The sequence below is a fragment of the Phocoena sinus genome, chromosome 7, assembly GCF_008692025.1.
Source record: "Phocoena sinus isolate mPhoSin1 chromosome 7, mPhoSin1.pri, whole genome shotgun sequence".
NCBI lineage: Eukaryota > Metazoa > Chordata > Mammalia > Artiodactyla > Phocoenidae > Phocoena > Phocoena sinus.
In genome coordinates, this window is record NC_045769.1 from 53,304,774 (window position 1) to 53,317,970 (window position 13,197).

Below are 13,197 nucleotides of genomic sequence, written 5' to 3' on the forward strand. Positions count from 1 at the left end.
AAAAGCATTTTTATTTTCTGGTAATGTGAAAAATCCCCAACTAGGATTGGTTGTTGCTAACTTCCTTTAAGTAAAATTTTCACCAGGCCAACATATAAGAGAACTCAGAAGACCAGAACTATAACTTTATATTTAAAACATATTAATTTCTTTTTAATTTGGACTCTTCACTGAGCTCCGTATTTTCAAGGGAATTAAACTGTCCTATAAAATTATACAGCTATGTATTACATTAACATTTTAAGAGCTAGAAATAATAAGAAGCCACATTTTTACCGTGAAAATGACTAGTTATAAAATCTTTTATGTAAATCTCTTCATTGCTTAGTATTTAAATTATAAATTAAAAATTGATGAAACATTATTGCATATACTCTATATGGAGGGTAAAAGAGAACAAGAAATAATTTTCTCAGACCCCAAACTCAAAAGCTAGATTCTACATTTTATCTTTTCAAAAATATTTCTATAAATATTTTTATCCCAGAATAAGAAATAGTATATAACTACGTAATTTATTGTGTTCAGCAGTTTTTTGGCATCTGAATTTCAGACATTAAGTATTGTCTAGACTTTCTCTAATATTTCTTAATATTATGTACATATATATACACACACATAATTACATATATAATTAAGACCAACATAGAATCCCTTTATTAATATTGCTTAAATGACATCATTAGTCATTTCATGCGCACACATATACACACATACACATGGCTAAAATATTTTGGAATGCCAAAATATAATTTTCAAAACTTTAAAAACATGACTCATACAAATATAAAATGAACACATGTCAAAGATTTTTTAACCCATTAAAGAGTAAAACAGCAGAACAGTAAGCTGATTAAGTGGTGAATTTTATGAACAGCAGTTTACATCATCAGTAAGGAAAGGAGCTCTGAAGTAAGTGAAATAAGTTGGATAAGTTAGAGACAAAACTGATTAATGTCCTATAGAACAATAAAACATAATATTTGATTTGCATCTCTCTCGGACAAAAATATACAATTTCACGTTAACTTACAAAGCTGGGCCTTAATCAATAGTAAATAGTAAGTGCGACAAAAGTACATCCCCTACAGCAGGGGTCCCCAACCTCCAGGCTGCAAGGTTAGGAACTGGGCCGCACAGCAGGAGGTGAGCGGCAGGTGGATGAGCGAGTGAAGCTTCATCTGCCGCTCCCCATCACTCCCCAATGCTCCCATTACCGCCTGAACCAATCCCCCCCACCCCCTGTCTGTGGAAAAACTGTCTTACACAAAACCAGTCCCTGGTGCCAAAAAGGTTGGGGAGCACTGCCCTACAGAATTAAATAGTCCTTGGATGCCATTGAAAGGACATGCAGCCATTCTTTTTCTTATTCTCAAGTTTTGGATACTTTTTTTTTTTTTTTTAACAGAAAGGAAGTATTACATTTTAGAATTTTTTTTTAAGTGGAACACTTTATTATAATAAAAAGCCATAGATTATTTCTTTGGGAGCTCTTGAGAGATTAAATAAGTTCATTTTGTAATTTATGAGGTAAGATTTTACTGAAGCTGATAACCTCAGAAAACAGAATTCTTTATATTTCAATATCATAAAAGAAAGAATTCGGGAATCCTTTCATTTATAAGTGTTGATAAAACTAGCAGTCAAGTCTGTATACACGATAATGTAGAACACGATCCTTCCAGTTTTCTGCCAGTGATACAAATACCATTGTAAAGACCACTCTACTGCCATGTATCAGACTAAGACTCCCTAAAAACTAAAAGGATTATTTGGCAAATTTCCATTTCTTGGGTGCAAAATTTAAAACTGGAATGTACCCATAATATTAGAAGAACCAACTTCCCTCTCTTCCTTTCTCCCTCCCTCGCTCCTTCTTTCCTTTCTTTTTCTTCCTTCATTCCTTCCTTCTTCTCTCCCTCCCTCCCTTCCTGAACACTCCCACTACAGAAATTTTTGGTACTGTGGTGAAAGAGCACAGGTATCTAACTCCCTTGCACCTCCTCTTCTATCCAGCAATCCCAGGGAAATGTCCAATAGAATAATAAAAACGAACAAAGAAACAAGCAAGGAAAAAAGTGGGGAAACCTGGGTATTAGTTTCCATTGCTGCTGTAACAAATTAGCACAAACTTAAGTGGCTTAAAATAACATAAACTTAATTATCCACAGTTCTGCAAATCAGAAATCTAATACAGGTTTCACTGAGCTAAAATCAAGATGTTGGCAGGGCTGCATTTCTTCCTGGAGACTCTGAGAGAATTCAATTCCTTGCCTTTTTCTGACTTTTCTGATTAAAGCACCTTTCCTTCCTACTGACACTTGCCTCTTGAATTATTGGCTTTTGAGCAGTGAGCAGCCAAACCTGAGTTCTGTAACAACAGCTTCTTTACTTTTAAGCGCCCATGTGATTAAATTGGAGCCACCTGGATAATCCAGGCTAATTTCCCAATCTCAAAGTTCCAAACTTGATCAGATCTTCAAAGTGTCTTTTGCCATGCAAGAGAACATAATCACAGGTTCCTGGTACCTGAACACCTTTGAGGGACCATTATTCTGCCAACCATGACCTACATCCATGCTGAAAAGATTGAAGGTTACTATCTTCAGACCCTAAACTTCAGGGACTTTCTGCTAGAGCTATGCAGGGGCACCCAGATTAAAGAGATTTATGTTCTCCTTCTTGTGAAAATGTGGGGGTGCTTGGGAAATAATTTGAGGAAACCCGAACAGCCCATAATTTGGTGAGAGGAGGGCAAAGTCATTGAGCAGGGGCCACAACAAGCAAGTCAGCAAACAAATGAAAAAACACAATGGCAGGTGTTTCTCCAAGAAGAAACCCTGCACAGGCTGAGTTTCTTTCTGAAGTGGGAAGTTGAAGGAACAGAAAACCCCCAGGAAGGGTTTTTTCCCATATTGGATGGTGGCACAAAGTTCTCTCATGAATTTTTCCAGAGATGCAATGCAATTCCATTTAAAGTAATGAGGGATGTATCTGCAATATTAGATATTAAAACATATTGTAAACTTAAAAGAGTGAAAACAAGACATGGAAGGAGGCGAGAATAGTCAGAAGGCCGACAAGAATTCGGCATAAGAAAAATGGTATGTTTAAAAAAAACTGTGCTAACACTATTAAGATTTGGGCCTATTTCAATTTTCTTCCTTTATGATTGTTCCTCCTTTCTATATTTTAAAGAATAAATCTGAATTATAATGTAACATATATAGCATACTTTATCAAAGTGCAAAATCATATGGCAACCATATCTACACGCATCACGAACATACATACACAAATGTTACACCTTACACTTTGATTAAAGAATTTAAGTAGGGTTTTCTTAGATGTCCTTGTCAAATTTAAAGAATACTGAGGTATGTATAACATAAAAAAGGCAAGAAACAAAGCCTCCCATGGCTCAGAAGATTGGATTGCAGAAAGATTACCATATACTGCCCAACATTTTAGGTTTCTCTGTTTTTCATCAAAGCAGATCTGGCAGAGAAACACATGTTTTCAGTTTTGCTCTGTGAAAAGATAATCTTCATTTTGGTATTCATTATGCACGATGTATGCAAAATGCAATGAGCCAACTGACTCACACTTTGGTGTCATGCAAATAAAACCTAAACACAAGAAAGTGTAACATCTAGTAAAATGTGCATAAAACCACAAAGGCTAAGATAAGAAAATGGAGAGCTAAGAAATGCAATTAGCACATTCACTGAGGGCAACTAGTGGGATTTGGAGATGAGCCTTACAAATATGAATTTATGCTTTTGGCTAGGAATGTCACATTTATAGGCAAATATAGGCTCACATTTGCAGAGCAGTTTCTGTACTTGATTAAAAAAATGAAAGTGAAAGCTCCTATGAAAATAGGTGGATGGCCGGTGTATAAGTTTGTCAAAATGTGATCCCAAAAAAGTGGAGCATGTGCTTCATGATTTTTTGATATTTCAAATAGTGTTTAGGATCTTTTCTAATACTTGAGAAAATATTATTCAATCATTCAACGTTTAATAATTTAGGTAAGAATCATGCTTTCTTCATAAAAATATAGAGATTGATTGTTTTTTCCCCAGAATAGTAGATGACTGAGTATATGTGTGTGATATACACATGGTTATTTATGGATTGATCATTTTTGTCACTTGGATGGGTAGGCATCTTTTAATCAATGGTAGTGTGTAGGCCTGCAAAATCAGTTTGACTATTTTGTCTAAGTGACAAATTAGAATTGATTAGGAAACCCACAGACCTCAGATATTTAGATTACTAATGCTAGCAGACTATTAGGTAGTCAATTATTCCAAGCAGTTAAATTGGCTTGGGTTGCTGAGACATAACCAGGAACTAGTATGACAATGAAGATTACTATTTTGGAGCTCAGACTCAAGGGTGGTAGAGTAGTGGGAACATGGAAAATTCCAGGGTAGCAAGAGTGCACTGGTTTTCTGAAGGATAAGAAAGTCGCTGGAAGGAAAAGGATGGAAGATAATTTTTTCTAAAGTCAGGCCTATATGCAAAAAAGTCAGTCTATTTCAGCAGGTCTTGAACTTTTTGGATTTATTTCACTACTTAGAGTGATTACCACACGATCACATTCACAGTGTAACAACATTTCCCAGTCTATAAATGCAGCCATAGTCATCCCGGGATTCAAGAGGTTGACCTTTAGCACTGAGTCTCTGCTTGAGAATAACTGATAATTGCAGATAAATGCTTTCTTAAAACCCCAAGTGACAAAAATCTGGAATTTACTAAGGAACCCCCCATGTTACTTTGAAGCCAGTTTGAAAACACTGACCAGCTTTTATTTCTTCCCCTCCCCTCAGAAAGTCCTAACCTGCTCCAGAGCAAAGTATAGAACCTTCTTTGTTCCATATTCCATCTGACAGACATCTCAGGGACCATATGCATCCTTAGCTGTAACCAAACACATTATACCTTTTACACATTGCTGAAAATTTGGCAGCACACTCAGGAAACATTTGTGGTACATCCCCAAATGCCCCAGCATGCCAGTGGAGGGCAACTTATTCATTTGATCATTTCAGTCACATAAGAGGCAAACAAAAATGTTTGACAAATAGGACCTGAAATGTAGTTAGGAAAGAAAGAAAGAAAGGAAAGAAAGGAAAGAAAGAAAGAAAGAAAGAGAAGAAAGAAGGAAAAGCAAGAAAGAAAGAAAGAAAAAGAAAGAAAGAAACAAACAAACAAAAAGAAAGAAAGAAAAGTGAACAAGTAACCGCTAGCTGACACAGGTTTGGAGGAGGAAAAGGCATTGGTGGGGGCAATAATGAAACACAATTTTGAATCCGAAATGCTCCCGTAGAGTTCTCTATGCTGCAATTTCTTTTAATTGACACTGGAGCATATCCAAGTGTTTGTTGTCGATGTGTTTTTATATGGTAGAAGGGTGCAATCTTTGAGCTACGAGAGGATCGTGACAGCTGGTAATTTATTTCCAGCTTATTAATATTTTCCAAGTATATCTTTGAAAATTATTTGTTTAGGAGGAACTGAGTAGTTAGATAAAATTCCCTATTTAGAGCTTTGCACTCAATGTGAGTTTGAGTTCTAGTTCTACAAGGGACTAGCTGTGTACCCTTGGGCATGATACTTAGAATCTAGGCCGTAGCTTTCATTTTTGTAAGATGTGGTTAATTAAGACCTACCTTACAGGGATACTGAGAAGATTAAGGAAAATCATACATGGAAAGGACTCAGCACAGTACCTGCAAACAATAAACGCTCAACAAATGTAACCTGCTATTATTCAGCCTAGTTTGACTACATTCAGATATTTAAATGCTCACGAGGTAAAGAAAATATAAATATCATTCTGACATCATATGATGACCAAATTCAGGATGTCACAGGTCCCAAGAACATTAAATTAACAGAGTAATGATGAGCAAATATTAGGACACAGTCTGAGAAAGAAAAACACATAAACAAAAATTATTTTGTATAAAAGACATCTGTCATTTAATCTAGGATTTATGAGAGCCCAGGCACATACATCTGTTCTTTCAGTTCTTCCCTGCAACGTTTCCATATATCCTAAGCAGTGAGGAAAGGCCATGGGAGTTTCACGATTATGTGAAACAAAATGAAGAATGTAAGAATAATTATTGCTTTTCATTACTGACTAACTGTTGAATCCATTTGGCAGGTATCTGTTTCCTGCATCCATAAGTATTCAGAAAGTAGTTCCGTATTTCATACATGAAAAAGCCTAGGAACAAAAACAGATGTTTCTGAAGAACAGGGTTCTTTTGCAAAGACATGTTGAAATACAGGGTAAGGACTTGGAATACTTGAGAAAATGAAGTAGGATAAACAGGTCCTTGTGAGAGAAGAGGGGCTAAGCATGACATAACTAGGGTCCAGAAACCCACTATGGACAGCAACACGATGGAGAGTTGAACACAATGGGAAGTGCCCACCAAGATCACTGGTCATTCCAGCAGGTATAAGACTGGCCCAAGGATAAGCTTTGTTTAGACTCTAGATGCGATAGAGTCCTCTCTCAGGTCACTGACTGCTAGCTTTTTTTTTTTTTAAACATCTTTATTGCAGTATAATTGCTTTACAATGGTGTATTAGTTTCTGCTTTATAACAAAGTGAATGAGCTATACATATACATATATCCCCATACATCCTCCCTCTTGCGTCTCCTTCCCACCCCTCTAGGTGGTCACAAAGCAGTGCGCTGATCTCCCTGTGCTATATGGCTGCTTCCCACTAGCTATCTATTTTACATTTGGTAGTATATATAAGTCCATGCCACTCTCTCACTTCGTCCCAGCTTACCCTTCCCACTCCCCATGTCCTCAAGTCCATTCTCTACATCTGCGTCATTATACCTATCCTGCCCCTAGGTTCTTCAGAACCATTATTTTTTTTTAGATTCCATATATATGTGTTACTATATGGTATTTGTTTTCCTCTTTCTGACTTACTTCACTCTGTATGATGGACTCTAGGTCCATCCACCTCACTACAAATAGCTCAATTTTGTTTCTTTTTATGGCTGAGTAATATTCTATTGTATATATGTGCCACAACTTCTTTATCCATTCATCTGTCGATGGACACTTAGGTTGCTTCCATGTCCTGGCTATTGTAAATAGAGCTGCAATGAACATTGTGGTACATGACTCTTTGAATTATGGTTTTCTGAGGGTATATGCCCAGTAGTGGGGTTGCTGGGTCATATGGTAGTTCTAATTTTAGTTTTTTAAGGAACCTTCATACTGTTCTCCATAGTGGCTCTATCAATTTACATTCCCATCAACAGTGCAAGAGGGTTCCCTTTTCTCCACACCCTCTCCAGCATTTATTGTTTGTAGATTTTTTGATGATGGCCATTCTGACTGGTGTGAGGTGATACCTCAGTGTAGGTTTGATTTGCATTTCTCTAATGATTAGTGATGTTGACCATCCTTTCATGTGTTTGTTGGCAATCTGTATATCTTCTTTGGAGAAATGTCTATTTAGGTCTCCTGTCCAGTTTTGGATTGGGTTGTTTGTTTTTTTGATATTGAGCTACATGAGCTGCCTGTAAATTTTGGAGATTAACTCTTTGTCAGCTGTTTCACTTGAAAATATTTTCTCCCATTCTGAGGGTTGTCTTTTGGTCTTGTTTATGGTTTCCTTTGCTATGCAAAAGATTTCAGGTCTCATTAAATCCCATTTGTTTATTTTTGTTTTTATTTCCATTTTGCCAGGAGGTGGATCAAAAAGGATCTTGCTGTGATTTATGTCATAGAGTGTTCTGCCTATGTTTTCCTCTAAGACTTTGATAGTGTCTGGCCTTACATTTAGGTCTTTAATCCACTTTGAGTTTATTTTTGTGTATGGTGTTAAGGAGTGTTCTAATTTCATTCTTTTACATGTAGCTGTCCAGTTTTCCCAGCACCGCTAATTGAAGAAGCTGTCTTTTCTCCAGTGTATACTCTTGCCTCCTTTATCAAAAATAAGGTGACCATAGGTGCGTGGGTTTATCTCTGGGCTTTCTATCCTGTTCCACTGATCTATATTTCTGTTTTTGGGCCAATATCATACTGTCTTGATTACTGTAGCTTTGTAGTATAGTCTGAAGTCTGGGAGCCTGATTCCTCCAGCTCCATTTCTCTTTCTCAAGATTGCTTAGGCTATTTGGGGTCCTTTGTGTTTCCACACAAATTGTGAAATTTTTTGTTCTAGTTCTGTGAAAAATGCCAGTGGTAGTTTGATAGGGATTGCATTGAATCTGTAGATTGCTTTGGGTAGTAGAGTCATTTTCACAATGTTGATTCTTCCAATCCAAGAACATGGTATATCTCTCCATCTGTTTGTATCATCTTTAATTTCTTTCACCAGTGTCTTACAGTTTTCTGCATACAGGTCTTTTGTCTCCTTAGGTAGGTTTATTCCTAGTTATTTTATTCTTTTTGTTGCAATGGTAAATGGGAGTGTTTCCTTAATTTCTCTGTCAGATATTTCATCATTAGTGTATAGGAATGTAAGAGATTTCTGTGCATTAACTTTGTATCCTGCTACTTTACCAAATTCATGGATTAGCTCTAGTAGTTTTCTGGTAGCATCTTTAGGATTCTCTATGTATAGTATCATATCTACTGCAAACAGTGACAGCTTTACTTCTTCTTTTCTGATTTGGATTCCTTTCATTTCTTTTTATTCTCTGATTGCTGTGGCTAAAACTCCTAAAACTATGTTGAATAATAGTGGTAAGAGTGGACAACCTTGTCTTGTTCCTGATCTTAGTGGAAATGTTTTCAGTTTTTTACCATTGAGAATGATGTTGGCTGTGGGTTTGTCATATATGGCCTTTATTAAATTGAGACTCTGATTAAAAATCTTCCAACAAACAAAAGCCCAGGAACAGATGGCTTCACAGGCGAATTCTATCAAACATTTAGAGAAGAGCTAACACCTATCCTTCTCAAACTCTTCCAAAATATAGCAGAGGGAGGAACACTCCCTAACTCATTCTATGAGGTCACCATCACCCTGATACCAAAACCAGACAAAGATGTCACAAAGAAAGAAAAGTACAGGCCAATGTCACTGATGAACATAGATACAAAAATCCTCAACAAAATAGTAGCAAACAGAATCCAACAGCACATTAAAAGGATCATACACCATGATCAAGTGGGGTTTATCCCAGGAAAGCAAGGATTCTTCAATATACACAAATCAATCAATGTGATACACCATATTAACAAATTGAAGGATAAAAACCATATGATCATCTCAATAGATGCAGAAAAAGCTTTCAACAAAATTCAACACCGATTTACGATAAAAACCCTCCAGAAAGTAGGCATACTGGGTTCTTCTTTTACTTATCCATCTTCTGCTCACAGGGTATGGGAAAATATCAACTTCAAAGCTGAACTTTCATTTTCCAAGGAAGACTGAAGCTTACAAAATAAAATGCCACATTCTCCCATGTTCAGTGACAACACCTTTGAAAGGATGAATTCTGTTAGTTGAGTAGCTCCTTGCTGTGCCTGTACCTTTTTAAACATCATGAAGTTGTCGTTGTTGTGCTTATTTTTAAAGAAGCTAACTTAAGAAAAGTGAAAGGTGTAGTTCTTCTTCATTTAAAAAATAAAAGTATAGTTTAAAATAACAAAATTCATGTATTTCTGATTAATTTACATAAAGGAATTCATAGCCATGTAAAGTTTAAAGACTTTTAAGGACCTTTTAACAATTCTGACAGGTTGTTTTTTCATTGTAAAGTCTGTTTCATCCTATAAATTAGTCCAACCTTAACTCTCATGCCAAAGAGGGAAAGATGTATCTTAACACATCAACCAATTATGTTACTCCCAGGGTCCAGCTCCTTGCCTTCCAATAAAAGAATAGTGCTTCAATCAAGTTAGCAATTCTTTTAAATCAAAACAGGACTTTACTGCATTTCTTATTATATCAACATTAGTAATCACTGCAATACACTTTCCAAGCTGGATATTTAAGTTTAAAACCTAAAATATAATAGAAATACACACATTCTTTCTGATATTCTATCCTGACCTAAATGAGAAGTTATTTTTAAAACACTGTTAGCCTAAAATTAACCTAAAGCTAATTTTTAAATGCAAAAAAAGTGCAAATAATCTTGCATATTCTAGTTTTTAGAATCTAGAAGCAAATCTTTCTCTTTGATCTTAATAATAATAATTTATATAAATTGTACAATATCTGTCAATACTTTTTGGTAGAGTCACAGAAATTAAAATTTTAGGGTTAGAGAGATTCCTTAAAAAATACTAAATGCAACCTTCCTCTGTGATAAGCAAGGTAAGAGAGTTGCAGGCAGTACGGGCAGTGCCTGGATCTCTACTTATTCCATGTTTCAGTCATTTATTTACCTTTTGCTCAATTTCCAAAAGTGTAATTAATCCTTCTGCATGAATAACACGATAAAAATTATATTCTACTGACAAAAATGCACTATGATTAGAAACTGAACTATATTTATGGAAAACTAGGTCCATAGGCAAGAGAGAGGGGAAAGAGAGACTGAGCTTTATCGAGTTATTTTATTGCTATATTATCAACACTGTTGGTCAGCCAAGCTGTTCTGAATACTGTCATTTGTCTTTCCTTCATAAGCCAAATAAGCAGTAGGTTCTACATGGACCAAACCACAGGTAGGATGTTGACTTATTTGATATAGGAATGAATTTTTCAAGAAGGTTGAGTAGTCACTACATGTCATGGATTAGTGAATAACATATCAGCAAGTACAAATTCTACAGAGTTATGTAAGTCCAGGTATAGGTAATTAAAATGACTTAAAATGAATTGAGCTGCCAGGAAGAAAGTAAGCCTTTCTGGGTCCAGATGAGATTTCTAATTCAGCTGTATAGTTACCTATGGTCTTAGTTGGGTTCTGCTGGAACTCTGAGACTAGAATTTGAGGTGCAGGTAGCTTATCTGGGAAGTGATCCTAGGAAGCATCAGTCCAGAAGTGGGTAAGTGAGACAGGGAAAGCAAGACAATCTATGATGTGCTTAATAAGCAGGTTACCGCTGTGGTCAATTGTGACTCAATCCCACTGGAGACTTTCGGGGGATGAGGTTGTCATATCTGGGGATGGGGGCGCTGGAGTTTGTTTGTCATTGGCTGTGAGCTGCTCCCAGAGTTATTAGCTCCTCAGCATTTCTGGACTTCCCTCCTCTTGGCTGTGACTAGAGAAAATCCTAATGGATGTGGGTGGCACATGCTTGGTTGTACTACACACGTGTGTATGTGGCAGTGTCTGATGAATTAACACCTTTAGACGAGCGATAGTGCAATGGGGATGCCTGTATTTACCAGGTTCTACCCGTAGCAACAAAACAATACGATAGCAAGATAGTCTCAGAATGTGGGAATAAAGTGGCTGTGAGGATGATATTATGGAAAATTATAGTGGGCAATAATAGGTTCGTCCAATCCATTTACTAGGGTGTGGCTTGAGGTGAAGTCTAACCCTAACATCACGGCTAAGCCTGCTGATGCAGGTTAAACTGCATTATCATACCTAAGGAAGCATGGAATCAGTCAAACTGAGGTGGTTAGCACACAAGAGAACTGAAGCACAGTGTGGAAGGAGACGTAGTTGGCAGTGCTCCCGTGATACTCTCTACCTTGACTGAGGCTGGAATTTCAGTAATGATGAAATGACCAGTAATGATGCAGGTCAAATTGGGAGCTCCTTTTGCTCTAATCCACGCTCACCAAATAACATTCTGAGTTTAATCTGGCTTCCCAGATAGACTGCACTCCAAAGAGAAGAGGTACTAGGCAGAGGGTATGGATGCCTGACCATTTTGTTTTTCATTACAAAGAAGTGAATTTTTAAGAACTAATCTGATCCTGACCTTTGGGATTGATAGTATGATATCGGTCATGACAAAGTCAAGTTTCTGGGCCTGTATCATGGTGACTCCATCAATATATTGTGAGACCTCCTGGCGTTAGCCTCTGTGGGACTATCTGGTCAGCATTTCTCTGGCATAACCTCTATAACTCTCAGCAATGGAGACCTGGTTTCAGGAACCAAACTGCAGAACAATGATGTCTCTACTTGAATTTCTATAAACCCTTTATTCATTTGTAGAAAATCAGATTTCAACAGTGGCCACTGTAGTAAGGTCTAGAATAGAATGTGCAGTTCAGTTTAACGCTGTCTAAATCAATTGAGAAGAGATCTAATTAATTACTTCTGTGTTCCTCAGAATTCTTATTCCATCAAAGTGCTTTGTGAGTTTCCAGGTCTAAAAGTTTGGAAACATCACACATTCTATTTCTATTTAGAGATTCAGAATGTATATATATTAGCGTTTTAAAATTCTAGAAGAAGGATACCTCTTTAACTTTATTTAACACAGCACTTTCCCTCTCTTCCCTATCCCCTCCTTACTTTGTTTGACCAAACATTTATCAATATCCTTTAGAACACATATGTGGATTATCATTACCATCAATCGCTTATCCTATTTTACATTTTAAAAATAATTCAATATTATTAAAGTTTGTAATTGGGAAAATTAATCCGGTTTTGCACATTTATAAAGGTTGAATACATCACGATTGTTTACTTTACCCTGCAATAATATTCAAATCAGTTTCTGCTTATCTCCCTTTTACATAAGGTTTGTCCTCTTAATAACATTCAGTTTACCAAATATGGCAAAAACACATTCTCATTTCTCACATAGCTAGAAAATCTTTGCAGTATCTGTGCAAATAATTTTCTTCCCGCATCCCCTAGTATACATCTATTTGCATTGCTCTGTCAATATGCTTGAGTTGCAAATGTGAACATTGAAATGATCTGAAATTCCCTCTAACAGAGAGGTTTCCACCACTGATATTCATTTCTCATTGTATGTTTTGCTGTGTGAACAATTCCCTTCTTTGTTCATACATTAAGGTTTTGCCAGAGGCAGACATTTATGGCATTAATATACAGATTGTTGTACGTATCTCTTTCATTATCTGGAAGGGGAGCAGATAAAAAACAACACTGAATTCTAAAGGCATAAGCAAACACAAAAGATTCCAAAGAGTGACTGGTAGCTGAGGTTTTCTTCAAGTTCAATATACCGCCATCTAACACTGGGAGTGGGGTGTTTGTGTCTGTGTTGGCACGTGTGCCTGTGCATTTGTGTCTATCA